Here is an 18,380-nt window from a genome sequence, read left to right as displayed (position 1 = left end):
GTTTTCAGTGAATATTTAAAAAACAGAAAACAGAAAACTGCATTAAATGAAATCTAGACGACGTTAAAATACAGAAACATTCAATAACTTTAATATTTGTTAAAAACAAACAGACGTTGAAATAGTGAGAAAACAGAACAAATAATCAGGCGTCATGATTCAGGTTTCTGTGTCTTTGATCAGGATAAAAACACATTTTATTAAAGATGAAACATAATAAACTAATATCCACTGTGCTGCGTTCACTGACTGTGAGCAGGGTGGGAAATGACCAAAGTCTTGAAAAATCACAGTATATTTAGATCAGAGGTGGAGAGTCTGAGGACGGACCATCACTCTCAGTCTTGTTCTGGTTTTTACAACTTCTCTTGGAGGTTGACAATAACTGAACCGGGCTCCTCGGGGGCCCACGGTGCTCCAGGTCCTCCTGCAGAGACCCGGTGGTTCGAGTCCGACCTGTGACCCTTCGCCTCATGTCATCCTGTTTCCTGTCATCTCTCTAACATGTCCTGTCCAATAAATCCATGAAAGATCAGAAAATAACTGAAGAAGAAAGAAAGAAAATAACTTTATGTTCAAGACGTTTCTGTTCTGCTCTCTGACTCTTTAACTTTATTCCTGTACGAAGATAACGAGCAGTGACATCAGCTCACATGAATCACTTTCACCAGCAGACGGACAAATGTACTTATATAAATACAATTAAATAAAGGAAATAACAGAATTTAAGACTTTCTGATGATTTAATGGATTTAAAATATGCATATTTAGTCTCCGAACCTTCGAAGAGTTTAAAAGTTTAACTTTCAGATTTCTAAAAACTATTTTAGGAACTTTTTCTGAATAAAGTGAAGCTTTGTTTTGAGACGCTCTTAAAAAAAAATCACAGTTACACTTTATAACAAACAGTAAAAGCTTCTAAACGTTTTATTTAACAGTTGTAAAGGTTTATAAAACATCAGTTGCCACTTTTATAATAAACAAATGTTTAATTCAAGTTTAATTAACAATAAATGTACAATTTATAAATGATAGTTATTATTAAGTGTGAACGAAAAAGCTTCACTTCATTCTGAGAATTAATAAATTAATAAAAATCACATTATTTAAGACTTTACAGCTGGTTTAATGTTGAAGACGTGTATTTGTTGTTTCCATCCGTCAACTTTTAGACTTTTAAAACTATTTTAGGAGCTTCACACTTTATAACATCATCGTTAATTAAACTTGCATTAAACATTTGTTTATTATAAAAGTAGCAGCTGATGTTTTATAAACCTTTACAGCTGTTTAATAAATGGTTTATAAAGCAGTTTATTGCTTGTTAACAGTGAAAGAACTACAAACTAAAGTTTAATTAACTATTTTTGGGGGCGTCTCAAAAAAAGCTTCACTTCATTCAGAAAAAGTTTTTAGAAATCTGAAAGTTAAACTTTTAAACTCTTCAAATGTTCTGACACAATATATTCATATTTATAAAAACAGTAAATCATCAAAAAGTCTTTAATTCTGTTATTGTCTTTATTTAAAAGCGTCCGTCTGCTGGTCAGCTTGTTTGAATATTACATGTTCAGCAGTGAAGCATCATAAATGTAAAGTAGAGTCAAATAACTACAAACTAAAGTTTGATTAACTATAAATGTGACATTATTAACGATGGTTGTTTGAAACATCGAGCTTCAAACTCACGGACACGTTTAAATAAACACAGAACTGAAATGAGACAGAACGTTTGGATCTGAACTTCTTCTAGACGAGTTTGTCTCCTCGTCTCAGAAACTGAGGACAGAAAACACAGTGTGTGTGTGTGTGTGTGTGTGTGTGTGTGTGTGTGTGTGTGTCCTCAAGGCTTCACGTCTTTAAAAAGCAGCAGATTGATCAGCTGTCAATCATAAACAACAACAACGTGCAGATTACACGATGTGACACGAGCTGTTAGCGTCCGTCTGTCTGTGTGTGTGTGTGTGTGTGTGTGTGTGTGTGTGTGTGTCAGAGTTAATGATGATGACCTCTCCTGCTGCTGCTCGACATGTTTACAGTTTAAGAAATTATTTCACTTTTATTCTGAAATTATGTTCAGAAGTTAAAACTTCCTGTCGTGTTTCCGTCAGTAAAGTTTTCCTTGTTTTCAGTTTCCGGACTCGCAGCTGTTCAGTCGCTCCCACTTCAGGGATTTATCTTGTTTTTCCTCAGATTGAGGGATTATTAACTTCCTCTCCAGGTGAGACCTGCTGTGAACCTGGATTATATAATCTGAGCGTCATCGTCGCTCAGACTCCAGAAGACCAACCCACGTTTTTATTTATGGTTATGAGATACTTTACATTTTCTGCTACTTTAAACTTTAATGTTACTGACTTTAGTTACTAGTTACTTTACAGATTACATTCTGAATCAGAGAACATTTTATTTTATTTTATTTTATTTTATTTTATTTAATCGCCAATCAGATAAAAAAAAATCACTGAAAAAAAGAAACTGCTGAATATCAGAACTAATAATCAAGTTTACTGTGTTTAATTTACTTTTACTTTTTATAATTAAGTACAGTTAACACCAGATACTTGAATATTTTTACTCTAGTATTATTTATATGGGTTACTTTGATTTTCTCCAAAATGATATTTTTACACATCTTTACTTTTACTGGAGGATGAAGTTTAACTCAACGGGGCCGTTTTGCATAAAGAGTAGTTTTATTTTGATACTTTAAAGAACATTTTGTAATGAATAGACTTTACTTTTACTAAAGTTAGATTTTAAATGCAGAGTATTTTTTGTGCTATTGCTACTTTTACTTCAGTGAAACTTCTTCAGCCTCAGTTACTTCTGATCGCTTGTGATTGTCTTATTGTGATTTCAGCTTCTTATGTTTGTTAATCTCTTCGTCGGCTTTAGAAACATTTTCTCTCTAATTTGTTGCATCATTCTGATAAAAAACTTTAAAATGAGACGATTCACTGAAACAAATAAAGTTCAGCCCGTTCCTGCGTCGACACTGTAAAATCTGACCAAGTGAAGAAACTGATCATCTCAAAATACTTTAGCTCGTTCAACTTTAACATTAAAACAGTCGACTTTACTTGTAGTTCTGAGGTCGTCGGTACAAAGTGTTCGACAGATATTCGAACGTCTTTGTGTCCAAACTTCCGGGTGTTGATCCACAAAGTCTCGTCCACAGTCGCACAGCTGAGGATCGTCTTTGTCACTTTGAGACGCGGCATCGTGAATTCAAAATGGCGGATTGAAGACGTGCTGCTCTGAAATAACTGTTTGCTGTATTTTATTCCCAGAAAAAGACATTTAAACATCATTTTAAAGTAAATAAAGAGTTGAAACGTGTGAAATAATCTTTTATTCTCATTTTCATAGTATTTTCTTGCACATGACAAACATCGTCCACTCCAGCGGACGCCGAGCACCAAAGGGTCGATTCTGCCTGTTTTAAATTCACCCTTATTTTTGCATGTTTTATTCAAAATGATAATAAAATGTACACTTGAGTGGTTTTGATGTAACAGCAATATTAAATCCATTTCAGATCTCATCTAAATATAGTTTTACTTAATCTAAATATAGGACCGAGAGGCGGAGAAACCCTTCGGCACACGATGTGCTCTGAAGAGAACAGCTGTAATTTCATTCACAGAGAAAAGATGTGAAATTAAAATCAGGTTAAACGTATTTCTAACATCTCATTCAGCTGTAAAATATTGTCAGCACCGGTCCGGTTCTCGCCAAAGAATAACTTCTCATGCAGTCGATTCTGGTGTCCGCTGCAGCGACTCCTTCAAATAACAAACACTGAAAAACAAAGTCATCGGGGTGATTTTTAACTTATTTAAGAGTAAAAACAAATATCAAAGAAATTGATAAGCCTTCATCATTATGGACTCTGATCTCATCCTGCAGCGGGTCGGTCTGGTTCTGGAGTTTGAACTGATCTAATTTCTCTTTCAGGAGACTCTTGAACGCTCGGATGGTTCAGATGTAACACATTGTGATGAAACTGTCTCGTTCAGCCGCTGGAGTGAAAAAAAACCAGCTGCTCCAGTTTCAGTGTTTGTTTCAGAGAGCTGAGTTTCACCAGCAGCGACAGGAAGGTGATGACTTTTATTTCCTGTGAAGCTTCGACATCTGAACACAAAACACGACGTGCGAGACGGTCAGCAGTGTGAACGCACAGCGAGAGGCTCGGCTCTTATTCTACATGGTCTTTATTTTAAAGGACAACGCTGATGAACAAACCTCTGCTGGCTACGGTTCAGCTGCAGCCGCAGCCAAGAAGTTTCTAAAGCCGATGAAGAGATTAACAAACATAAGAAGCTGAAATCACAATAATGAGACAATCACAAACGATCAGAAGTAACTGAGGCTGAAGAAGTAACTGAGATGTTTTACTGAAGGAGACGGAGCAATAACAAATAATACTCTGTATTTAAATCTTACTGTAGTAAATGTAAAGTATATTAGTTACAAAATGTTCTTTAAAGTATCAAAAATAAAACTACTCTTTATGCAAAATGTCCCCGTTGTGTTAAACTGATAGTAGACTGAGTATCTGATATTAAAGTATCAAAAGTATCAGTAAAAGTAAATAATACCCGTATGTGTGTTCTGTGGGTCGACCCGTTATCAGCCCGGCTGCTGATCAGTTACAACGTTCAGCTTTTTTGTTTTTAAATTTGATTGCTGATAAAATAAGTTCTTTAAAAATACTGTGGCTCTGATGATCTGATCTGTAATCTGAAAAGTAACTAGTAACTAAAGTTATCACACGTAGAGTAAAATGTACAAGAAGTAGTGGAGTGGAGGTTTGTAGCAGGTAACTGAGATATTTTACTGAATAATAAAAAATACTTCATTAAAAGTAAAAAATCTGCATTTAAAATCTCACCAAAGTAAAAGTAAAGTATATTAGTTACAACATGTATCAAAATAAAACCACTCTTCGTGCACAATGGACCCAACAGTGTTGAAATATTACTTTGGTGCCAATGAAAGTCACATATGAATAGTACTTCAGTAAAAGTATTTAAGTATCTGGTATTAAAGTGAAGTAAAGTAAATTAAACACACACAGGTTCAACTCTCATCAGCCTGTCTGGTTATCAGTTCTGATATTCAGCGTTTCTCAGATTATTAGATTGTTGTTTTCCGTTTTTATTTAAATTGAATCACCAGTAAAATAAATTAATTTAAACGTGTACGACTGTAACTGAAGCAGCATGTAATCTGCAAAGTAACTGAAGTTATCACGTGAATGTGACGGAGTAAAAAGTGCAGCGTTTTGTCGGAGTGGGATTATAACGAAAGTTACTGTCGAAGATGAAGTGATGAGATATTTACTGAAGTTAAAGAATAAAAAAAGGATTTTGCCAGAAAACACTGACGTCTCGCCTGAAACGTCCGTGTGGCAGAACAAACAGTTTGACTGCAGCTCTGTTCTTTATTTTTAATAAGTTAAAGAAGCAACAGAATAAAAACAGAATAAAATACTGTTCAAAACTCACCAAAGAAGAAGAAGAGACTTTTTGCATTAAAACAAATCAAAACATTAAACAAAATGTCTTATAATTATCATATATTTATTAATGAATTATTATTTATAATGTAATAATATATATAATATATTATTGTTTATATTGTATTGTTATTTTTACAACTTGTATTGTTTGGTATTTTGATCTTTAACATTTTAGATTTTACAAACTTGAATATCGATCTGTACTTTAACAGAAGAGGTTTAACGTCTGTGTGGTTGAAGCTTCTGTCCAACAACCACGTTCAGTAATTAAACACAGATAAAATAGAAAACTGACAACCAACATTATTATTAATCTTAATAAAATCTTGTTGTTCGAAGTCGTTTGAAGCCAGTTAAATTTAATTATTGCACAGATGATCAGGAGACCTGCAGCACAGGTCAACAACAACAACTCGCTGTAAATAAATAAAACGATATTAAACGTGTTCAGACGTACCTGAGAGCAGCTTGTGTCTCGTCCAGAGCATTTTTTTTAAACCATCTTATTAATTAAATTTACATTATTTTCAGATGTTGTTGGATTTGAATCTTGTTGAACATTGAAGCTTTGTATTATTAAAGTTTGGAGGAGCAGATTAAACTGGACGCTGGTGTTAAACTGGCTTCATCATATCACAGGAGGATGTTTTTCTGCTCTGGACCAGAGTTGTAAGTTTCACGCTGTGATCTGAACTCATTATCTCAAACAGCAGGATGGACTCGCGCACCGTTTGACTTGCAAGAGGTTTTTTTTTTTTTTGCTTCACATTTTCGAGGCCTCAGACGCAGAATGAACAGCTCGTTCATCATCGTATGAAAATGTTACAGACGGACAAAATGGAAACATTCAGCTGAAACGTCTCCTTCAGATCTGATCTCGTTGACTTTCGGACGAGGAGCTTTGCACCAGTTGTGTCTCGTTCTGGAGAGAAAACCTCCAACAATGCAGCCGTTTCTGTTCGTGCTGTGTTAAAGCTCTGAAGGTGTTTCCTCAGCTCGTCTGGCCCTCGGCGGCGGCGGCCCTCACGTCTTTGTCCACTCAGTCCCCCCTCGTCCTGGCGTTCGTCATTCGCCGGGCTGCACAGGCCGGATTAGCTGAGTGGAAGTCGGTGCTAATGACCTGTAAAGGACTTTGTTTAGCAGCTCGGGGGTCAGCGGCTCGAGCAGTCACCCTTTAAACTTCAGCTTTGCAGCAGCTTAGAAGCCACTTAACGTGGAGGCTGAGGAGGCAGACGACCGGAATAACCCTCAACACGGACGCACACCTCCAAAAAACCTTTACACCTGAACGTGCCGCAGGGAACCAGAGCACCAGGGCTCATGTCTCTGCAAACCACAGATGTGTTGGAAAACTTACTTTCTCTTTGTTGCAACTTTTTCAGTTTTCAGCTTTATGCTGTGACACACTTTGCTTTTAGTCTGATTGGGTTTAGGCACAAAAACTCCCTGATTAAGTTTAGGAAAAAAAAGACGGTTTTGTCAGCTGATGTGCTGATGTCTCATCCAAAAAAGGTGTAAACACCGTCTCCTCGGATCAGTTTGTGATCTCGAGGCTTCTGGAGACTTGGGTTACAGCAGACGAGCTGTATGGAGACATTTTGTGGACAACGAAACTTCACCGGACTTTCCATCAGCATGGAGGGAGGAGATAATGGGGCGGACTGTTCCTTTAAACGACCCACGCTGCTGCCAATCAACACTTGGTGTTCAGTGTTGCAGTCGAGTGTTCGTGTGTTTCTCTCGTGTCAGACTCGCTGTGTGCTAAATAAAAGGAAGTTGAGCGTGACAGAAACCAGACACCGAAGTAGACGATGTTTGAAACCGCGTCGCACTTTTTAAATTTTCATTACACGCACACACACACACACACACACACACACACACACACACACACACGCCGTCGGGCTCCATCATCACGTCCCCCTGGAGACCCTCCGCCACCACCAGCCTCCAGTATCGATTATTAACAGACAACACGATGTCACATGTGATTAAAGGATGAGATCATGTGACCTGGATCTGCTCGGCACGGAGCAGACGCAAAGTGTTTTTAGTTTAACTCCAATCTGCATCATGACAACTACAGAAGCCCAGAGGGGCCATTTCATGTGTCTGACAACTGGATGAAAACATGAAATCGTTCCGTCGAGGCAGAAAACTTCCTCAGTGCAGTTTTTTATCCGTCGTGTTCACCGGGACGCCGCTGAGCCGTGGAGCCTCTCCTGATCCGAGGTCGCCGTGCGGCACAAAGGCAAGAATTTAGGGCGGGGACGGGAGGATCTGGACCCGCCCGTCCTGGGAAAACCAGACACTTTGAAATGTACAAAACATCATTCAACAACAGTCTTTTGTTCCCTGAGTGTCGTTGAGATGAAACCCAAAGCTTCTATAGGGGACAGGCACTCGACGTTCAGTCCTGACGGCCTTTTCCAGCTCAGTCAGGCGTGAAGCAGCACAGTCGACGTCTGCAGGCGCGTGTTTTGATCTCTGAAATCGTTTCCTATCACACAGATTACAGGCGGAAACACCTGACGTGACGGCACACAAAAGAGAAGCCAGATTTAAGAGGTCGCATGTCGGGCGCCGACACCAGAGGAGGTACAGTCAGAGGCAGATGTGGGTGATGTTTTCAGTCTGTCGAGCTGAGCCAGCAGCCTTTATTATCATTACTATTACTTTGGGTTATAACAGCTGGGAGTGTCAAAGGTCTGGATGTGAAAACACAACCTGAAAACCAGGACAGGTATACAGACGCCTTATTAACAAAAAGCTTGATGAGGACGCCGTCCAGGTTCTGACAAACCAAACCGACAGCACAGAACGAGCTGCGGTGAAGGCACAATGTTTTCTCGCCTCACGTCTACTTTATCTCACCAAAAAAGCTGCACTTGAACGCACCACAAAGACTTCAGCCGACGAAGAAATACTTCTCTGCATAAACGGCAGTAAAACAGTAACGGACTCATTTGTGATCCGTCACGTTGTCAGTCCAGTTTTATCTGTTGTCACATTTTGCAGTGTATCTACTGAAGTTAGCATGCTAACCAGTTAGCCCCGGCTCGTCCCAGTCCACAGCTCCTGTTCTAGCAGCGTAAACACCAACGTTCCCCCGATGAGCTAACTGAGCTAACTAGCTAGCAGCAGCTACAGTTAGATTTCCCCTGCTGATAATCTGGCCCCTGTTTGTTCTGAGTTTGCACCTTTAATCATTAAATTCAGTCCTTGAATTAATATAAAGTTTAACGGGTCACAGAGCGAGGCTCGAGGGAGTCCCGTTCTTCCAGGGTGGCGAGGAGGGACATGAACGCACCTGCCTACGTGCAGAAATACACGATCAACACATTGAATTCAAACAGAGAATATTTATTCTGGGACGACAATAAAACATCTGAAGATGTTGACGTTCGGTAACGTAACGTAAGACGAGTGACCACAGCAGGAGTCGACATTATTGTGTTTATTAGACACAAATCATCAGCTGCTGTTGTTTTTATTTCACGTATTTTAGAAGCTAAATATTAATAAAGCATAAACGTAAACAGAACAAACAGCGGCTGCGTTTTAATGAGGCTGTCTGTGGAGCTTCTCCGGTATTTGGGATCCTGCTGACCGTCATTGTTGCGACTCAAATGGATTCCCACAGCTCGGATCAGCACCAACACACAGTCTGAATCACAGCTTCGGTCATTAGGGAAGTTATTATTGTTAAGACAAACTGAATGAGGAGGATTTGCAGCATTTTTTTTAGGATTTCAGTTTGTTTTAATAGTCTAAACTCTGGCTGAACTTTAAATTCCCCTTTAAGCTTCCTGGTAGATTTGTAAGAAGGTCGGCGGGTCGTGACCTCTGACCCCCGGCTTCCTTCAAAAACTGCTTGTTTGAAATGTTTTGAAGTTTGTTGGAGACAAATAACTTCTTTACCTGAAGACTTCAGAGACGAGGACACAAAAACTTTTCTCAACCTCGTTTAGATTTGTGAAGTAAATCAGAGAAACTGTTGATATCGTACAAATATGAAGCGTTTGACGAGGCCGTGCATGAATTTATTAAAGCGTCTCTGAAACAAAACAAAGTTTGTTGTCTTCTACATCAGTTTCACGTATATTTACAGTGTCTATGAATCATTTTTAATGTTAATCAGTCTTTTGAAACTGCCACACACCTTAAAATAAATAAATAAGTAAATAAATAATAATAATAATAATAATCGATCTTTTAAAGACACATTAAACGTAAAGTTGCAGTGAAAGCAGAAGATTAAAAAGCATCACAGTCTAAAATATTATTCAGATTTTTGTTCGCAGCTGTTTTATTGAGTCGTGCTGAAACACTGAAGTGTGTGATGGAGCAAATGTGCTGCTGTAACCAGAACCGAGCCGGTCCGACAGACAGACAGACAGACCGCCATCATGCAGGTAGATCACAGCTGAAGAAAAGTGTCTGCAGCCGCCACAACTCAAATATATCAAGACAAGACAAACCTGCAGTGTATGCTGTAGTGAATATTAGCATTATTGTAGAAATGTTAAAATGTTTCTGTTTAATTCTTGTTTTGAATAAATCAAATAGACTTCAAAAATTTTAATACAAATGAAGATTGTTGAGAAAACACGAACAAAAGAGAATGAAAGCGTCCTGCTGCTGTTTCAGCTCGAGACGGGACCGGTTGAATCACAGCGGGGGTCCGGCGGGTCAAGTACAGCGTCTGCTTCCTGCTGTAAAATGTTGACAAGGTGTCAACAGTCCACACATCCTGTCCTCCAGTAGAAGTTCAGGTACTTGTGTAAAAACAGAGTAGAAGTACTGATACAGCTTCTTTACTCCAGTTTGTATCAGAGTGAAAAGTCTCCCTCTGAAGGACGTTTGTGGTCAAAGCTAACTGAAGCTCACGTCATATTAATATAATTCAAACAAGCTTCACATCAGAAAGTCTTCATCTCCATCTTTAAGTTAATAACTCTGGACTGAAACAGAAACAGACGTGAGTTTATCTTTGGACGTCTGACATCGGAGAGTTTGACGCTCGTACGTTCGTATCGAGTCACGGACGCTCACCTCCGTCCAACACCGACAACACTGAGCTGTCACGAGGTGAAACTGGGTTGCAGCGATGAATAAAACATGCACACTGACCTTTGACCTCCCAACTGTCACGTCTGTGGTCCACGAGCTGAAGCAGATGTTGCATCACCGATACTCGGGTGAAGGTTTTTTTGGGAGGCTGTGAACAGGTGAGAGTTTTTTACTTTTCAGTGTCAGACTTTCTGTTTACGTGATAAACCACCAAATTATTTGATGTTTTGTGTTAAAGCACTCAGTGAACTACATCATCTCACTCAACACCAACATGGAACCAGCTGGGCTCAGAAAAGGTCGTAAAAATCACAATAAATCTGCTCATATTGACAACTGCAGTTCTGGTTCTGGTTCAGTTCTGTGAGCTGCTGATATACAGGAGCAGCTCTCCAGTGTAGAGAGGAGACGACGTCACTAGCGACACTGTCGGCTGTGTCGTCTGTATAATGACGTCACAGTCTGATGTTTCATTAGTTTGATGACAAACTGAGACTTTATTGACAAAGGTTTTATCACAGAGGGTCCATGAGGGGAACATGAAGGGGCGGGGCTTCAGCTCTCTGTATCCAGACCTCCACAGCCAATTAGCGTTCTGGTTCGGTGGAGAAAACACCGGCTCGTTTGTATTTCTTTAAACCAATCACAGCTGTCCAGTGAGCTGCAAAATACTGTTGGGAGGATCTCGTTTTGCATGAAAATGGCTCCTAACAAAAGAAAAGGTAACAGCTGCTAGCTTGTTTTCGTTCGTACCGTTAGCAGACAGGATAGTGTGAAGGTTCCTCGTTCTAATGAGAACATGCAGACGGGGGAAGTGGAGGAGAAACATCGGTGTCCGGCCTTTAACGACCCTCCTCACTCAGTCACGCTGGATGGGAAATGAGGATTTGGCAGAAAGGTCAGACTGGGTTCACTCACAAAAACCAGCAGCTCCTTGACCCCCTGCTGATGTTTGATCATCAGCTGATGGAGATTTAACGTCGCCTTTCGCCTCGTGTGCTGCCGAGGTTTCCATTTCAACAGCTTTTACAGTCTGGCTGCTGCATAACGAGCACAACACCAGCGAAGTGGAGCTCAGTGATTGGTCGTTACAGCAGGAGCGCTCACACCCAGTCTCCACCCTCCCGTCCAGTTTTTTGAATGTGTGTTTTGCTGCAAGACGACGTGCTGCGAGGCTGAACCGTCGCTTCAGAAGCAGCCGTGTGTGTGTGAGAGTGAACATGAAGACGTTTTACTGCGTTAAGTTCTGCTTCAGAGAGCGTCGCCACATCCTGTCCAGTTGTCAGGGTTTGGTTTCCACATCAGGGCGAGCAGCTGGTGTGTCCTCCAGTGATTCAACTGTGTGTGTGTGTGTGTGTGTGTGTGTGTGTGTGTGTTTGGTGTGTGGGTGTGTGTGCTGCTGTCAGAGTGTAAAACTACATTCCTTCAGGGGACGTGGACGGTCCAAACGTTCAATCACCATCACTTATCAGGCCCTGCAGGGCGGCAGCACCCTCCTCCTCCTCCTCCTCCTCCTCCTCGTCCCCGTCCTCCTCCTCCTCCTCCTCCTCCTCGTCCCCGTCCTCCTCCACCTCCTCCTCCTCCTCGTCCTCCTCCCCGTCCTCCTCCTCCTCTACACTTAGTTTTGACCTGTTGTCCAGCAGGAGGTAATATCACTGTGGGGGATCGGTGGGGTTGTCTGAGGACACACGATTATTCACAATAATAGATATGAAGCTACCTCCAGCAGCAGATTAGCTTAGCTTAGCTTAGCATTAAGTTTTTAAATCCAAAACCACGATTTCTTTCTCAGCCTTCGTCACGTGTTTCTCTAACTGGTCTTTAGTTGCAGCGTCTCATGTGTAAATATGTCTTTGTAATATAAAATGTATGTTTGGGTTGGTTGGACCAATCACGACACTTGAAGACGTCAATTTGAGTTTATCATAAATCAATTATAAAATAATCATTAGTTGGAAACTCAGGTGAAGTCTCGTAGTCCACAGGACATTTCTGGAGCTTCACAGTAAAACAGAGTTGCAACAACTGAAGCAGCTGGAGATGATTTAAAACAAGTCTCCAGACGCTCAGAGATCCCAAACTGATGTCATGTTGTTTTTTACACCCTGAACGTTCACTCGAGCTCGTTCAGCCACTTCAGACTGAGTGCACGCTAACAGCAGCTACAGTGAAGACAGTGAAGGTGTTAATAACGTCTTTAACAAGCTCAGACGAGCTGTGTGGAGACGTCTGATGTTTTTCCGACTACGAAACCTCACCTGACTTTCATCAGCATGGAGGGAGGAGATGATGACTGGATTCTCATATTTGCACAAACTTATCCTTTAAGGTCTTTGTAATTTGACTAACTCACCTTTTATGTCATTGTTGAACCTGTAATAAACCTTTTTGTTCCTTTATTAAGATTAAACCAAACTTTATCTTGTATTTATTAACATTATAACTTTCCCTTTGACAGCGGCTGGATCTGAAGTGAGACAAAAGCCTTGTTAAGTTTAATAAACTCTTTTTAATCACTTATTAACGTAATGTACAGGATTATTTCTGTTGGCTTTTGCCTTCAGTCAAACAGCAGAAAGTTTGATTACTGCAGTTTCTTACGAGTGCTCATAAATGTTTTACAATCCAACAATAAAAGTGTTAATGATGCCGTTATTAAAACCTCGTTGAGCGTTGATAAGCATCTTGTCACACTACAAACCCTGCAGTGAGTCCATAAATATATATATTCAGACATAAAGATGACAGACGATAAAGTCCTCAGCGTGAACATATTCTCATTATAATAATACGTTCCTGATAGCGGCTGAACGTCGACACACTCGGCTGTGATCCGGCTCCAGACGACCAATCACGAGCCGGCTCTCGTCTGTACACGACTGTTAACTCTGACTTCAGGTTTCAGGAGTGTGAAGCTGCCGCCGTCCAACAGTTCCTCCTGGTTCGGGACCAGCCTGCGGAGGCTGTGACATCACTGGCTCAGGGACAAAATTACATCACTACGTACCCTCCCCCCCCGTCCTCTCAGCCCCGCCCCTCTGGGCCGCCCCCAGCTGCCAAAACAAGTGAGCGGACTGAAGCGCTGCGCTGACCTAAATTCTCCCCGAGAGAGACTCCTCTTAAAGCTGCAGAGACGCAGACTGAGCGAGACAGTCAAAGTCAGAGACAGACAGTGACACAGACCGAGACAGAGAGACGAGATAGAGACTGAGAGACGGACAAGAAACACAGAGAAAGACGAACACCGAGAGCGAAACACAGACAGACACAGAGCGAAAACAGAGGAATCACAGGCGAGACGGACAGAAAGACACAAACTGAGACAGAGACACGGAAAAAGACACAAACTGAGACAGCGACACAGGAAAAGACAGAAGATAAAACGTTCCTGTAAACCAGAAATTCACAAAATGTGTCACATGAAGCACGTCGCCGTTTGTAAACATGAAACCACTGGATATTTTTAACAAGACGTCGGGATGTTTTCCAGCCGTGTTTGAGGCAACAAATCAAAGTGTTTGAACCAATAGATGTCTATTAAGCGAGAGACCGCTGTGTAACATTGAGTATTTTGAACAAGACGTCGGGACATTTTCCAGCTGTAGTGACAAAGTAATTTAAACCAACAGATAACCGTAAAGCCAGAGACCACTGTTTGTGATGGCGTTCAACATTTGTGAGCGTGAAACCACTGGATGTTTTTAGACGTTGGGATGATTTTCAGCCGTTTTACAAAACAAAGTGTTTTAAACCAATAGATGGCTATTATGTGTAAGCGAGAGACCACTGTTCGAGACATGTTTCATCATTTGTAAGCGTGAAACCACTGGGCATTTTTAAAACTGTTGGGACGCTTGTCAGCTGTGTTTTAATGGTATTTAATGCAAAACTTCCGAACCAGAACCAAGCCTCAACTTAACCAGACCATAAGCTCACTGTCCTAAACCTAAAGAATCTTTGCAAACGTTGAAAAGTTGATAAAGGTTCTCAGTCATCCGGGTCCTGGTACCTGTAAGTTCTGTATCGTAGTCAAATGGACGGGTTTCATCAAACTGGAGGAGCTGCAGGCTTTAAACTCTGTGTGGGAGTGTCCTTACAGAGTGTGGGAGTGTCCTTACATAGTGTGAGAGTGTCCTTACAGAGTGTGGGAGTGTCCTTACAGAGTGTGGGAGTGTCCTCACAGAGTGTGAGAGTGTCCTTACATAGTGTGGGAGTGTCCTCACAGAGTGTGGGAGTGTCCTTACAGAGTGTGGGAGTGTCCTCACAGAGTGTGAGAGTGTCCTTACATAGTGTGGGAGTGTCCTTACAGAATGTGGGAGTGTCCTCACAGAGTGTGAGAGTGTCCTTACAGAGTGTGGGAGTGTCCTTACAGAGTGTGGGAGTGTCCTCACAGAGTGTGAGAGTGTCCTTACATAGTGTGGGAGTGTCCTTACAGGGTGTGGGAGTGTCCTCACAGAGTGTGAGAGTGTCCTTACATAGTGTGGGAGTGTCCTAACAGAGTGTGGGAGTCTCCTTACATAGTGTGGGAGTGTCCTCACAGAGTGTGGGAGTGTCCTAACAGAGTGTGAGAGTGTCCTTACATAGTGTGGGAGTGTCCTAACAGAGTGTGGGAGTCTCCTTACATAGTGTGGGAGTGTCCTCACAGAGTGTGGGAGTGTCCTCACAGAGTGTGGGAGTGTCCTCACAGAGTCGTTCAGGACACTTCTGGGTCGTTGCAGCTCCTCCAGTTAGTCAGAAGTGAAAAGTTGCAACACAACAAGAAAAATGTTCAGAAATGTTATTCTGCCGACTGGGTCGGCCCGATCCAAGAAGAGACACAGAGACAGCAATAGAAAACAAGACGGAGACGGAGACAGAGACGAGTGTCTTCATCATAATTTCACCACGTATTTACTTTCAGTCTTTCACTTTGTTTCACTGAAGGTTTTTAAAAATTACCACAAAAACCTGTTTTGATGTGGAGATTCCTCCACACACCTCAATGACTTCTATTATTTATGTATTTATTTTCATTTTTTATAATAAATGATTGTCTAAGATGACCAGAAATTATGGGTATTTATTTATTTATTTAATTATTATACTGTACTTTGGCAGCCACGTACACTACAGGACTTTTTATTTTTTTAAACGTTGTGTTTGTTTCCAACACAGTTATTACATCAGTGATATACTCAGATTTTATTTATGGTATAAAAAAAGAGTGACAGCCTGCAGCCACTGAATATATTATCAGTACACTAATGACTGAAGGAATATTTAAAAGAAGTTGATGAAACCAAAATAATGAAAACTTTACACCATGAATGTTTTGATGAACGGTTTAAGCTAAATTTTGGTCAATATACCTTTAATACCTTTAAAACACCGTAATGTCTGATATGTTATAAAACTACTGAGAACTACAGTCTCATCATTACGTTATAAGAATAATACAGGAGAGCGAACACAAACTAATGCTGATATTAATAAATGAGTGGCACTGTGTCGATATCATTAATATTTCTGACCTTAAATAACATAAAGCTGCGTTTTTAAGGAAAATGTTCATCAGAAGTTTGAAACAATAACAAGTAATTATTGTTTTTGTTGAATCAGACGTGTGAAATGAAAACGTAAATATCTGCTCCAGTTAAACTCTGAGCCTCCAGATCACATTTAGACCTCCTCTAACTTTAGTTTTATTTTTAGGCCGGTACAGCTGAAGGCACACACACACACACACACACACACACACACACACACACACACACACACGGATCACGTGACTCCAGCAGCTCAGACTGTTTGTGATCTCCAGACTCACTGAATGAGTTTCAGACTGAAATCAGACAGAAAATTCATGGAGCTGCCGACACGAACCTGAAACTGCTCCGATATTTAAAGACCGTCCGGTTTATAGACGTAAACCGTGAAGCTGCTGCGTGTTGAGGCCTGCAGGAGTCTTTGAATGTGATGTGGGGAAACAGAAGCGAACTCATTTTATCAGCTGGAAAATGTAGATTTATAATTAAATAAAGCAGAATAAAGCGATTCTTTACGCTTCTCTCGTGAGCGATATAATTCATAAACCTCCAAGTTTATCAAGTGTAAACCGTCTTAAAATTTCTAAAGACTGAAGACAAACTTGTTCAATTAAACATTAAACTGAGTCAAACAAAAACGTAAAAAAGACGCTAAGAAACAAACGAATCCGTCTGAATAATCCTGAAAATATTTATGTAAATTATCAATAATGCTGCAAGAAAACCAGTTTATAAGATTCCAGATCGATGCGTCAAAGGTTGAATAATGAGGAAGAAATAATAATTCGTTGAGCAAAAACAAAAAACAAGGATCAGAATCGTCCTGAAGAGACGAACTAAAACCTCTTTGAGTCCTGATTTTAAATAAATCATAAGAAACTTTCACTCAGAAATGTTTCTGCTGCTCATAACTCTGATCATAAATTAAGAAATGAATAAAAAACACTTAGGTGATAAAACTCACCTGATAAAAAATCATAAAAACACAACAAACAAATACGTCGTAAAATAATTAGTAATTCTGTAAATAAAGAAAATCATCCACACGACTTCACAGTGAATCCTCACATTCAGGCCTCTCCACACACTTTGTATGTTTTCTTTCACATCATGAGGCAGAAACTCTGCTTCAGGTTATTTCATCCTTTTTAATCAAGTTTAGTTTATCTGAAAAAACAAAAACAGACAGACAGCAACAGAAACAGACGGTACAGACTTCATACATGTGAACGCTAACGACAAAAGTGCAAAAAGGAAAAAAACAAAACAAAAAAACAAAAACAAAAACAACCTCCAAAACATTTTTATTCATTTATTTATTATTTTTTTTACAAAAACCAAACATGAACATGGAGAGAGATTTTTAAAAAGACAAACTGAGCTGGGATCGAACCTGTTTCAGCATTTTATGTAAAAATGTGATGAAGCTCAGTCGACCCGCTGTGTGTGTCTGTGCTTTTATTTTGACAGGAAAATCCAAATGTTCCTATTTTATCTTTAGCAGTGTGTGTTAGCTGTGTGTGTGTGTGTGTGTGTGTGTGTGTGTGTGTGTGTGTGTGTGTGTCCTGGTTTTTGGGGCTTCAGGAGCCGTTTAGTTCGGTCAGAGGTTATATAAGTTTTTTCGGTCTTGCACTGTAAAAAATAAAGGTCTAAAAAAAAAGAGTGGGGGAGAAAACAGCCAATCAGCAGCTTCCTGTTTGATGTTGGCAGCACGAGGAAATTATTTTTAAAAACCTCAGAGACTCAAATCTCAATCAGTTTAAATGAAATCCATCCTGCAGTTTGTTTAAAGTCACCAGCTGATGTTTGTTTCTGCAATAAAAGAGCAAAAGTGACGGAAACGTGCTGATAATCAATATATTCTTCAGTTGTTCAGCTTCAACATGTCGCAGTGTTTTTTGTAAACTCTCCTCGACGTCTCTGCCGCCTCGTCTTCTCTCCTGCAGCTTTATGTTTTTTGTTTTTTGCAAAGGCATCATTTACACCATCCGGATTGTGTCGCAGAGCTCAGACGACAGCGCTGACCTGAGATCTGAGTGCAGACCGATCGATATCGCGTGATCGATACTGTGATAGTCGAACGCTTCGCGCAGAAAAACATGTTTGTCTTCTGTGTTTTTTCTGACGCGGTCACAAATGTTCCCGCTGATTTTAACGCACTTCATTGTGACGCTTGTAAACATCGATGGAAGAAGACGAGCTGAATTATCTCAGATTAACTTTAGTGTTTCTACGTTTTAAACTAAATAAGAAAA

This window comes from Pagrus pagrus, assembly GCF_965226575.1.
Source record: "Pagrus pagrus genome assembly, chromosome: 15".
NCBI classification, from domain to species: domain Eukaryota; kingdom Metazoa; phylum Chordata; class Actinopteri; order Spariformes; family Sparidae; genus Pagrus; species Pagrus pagrus.
The sequence above is the reverse complement of the archived record's forward strand: the minus strand, read 5'-3'. Positions refer to the sequence as shown.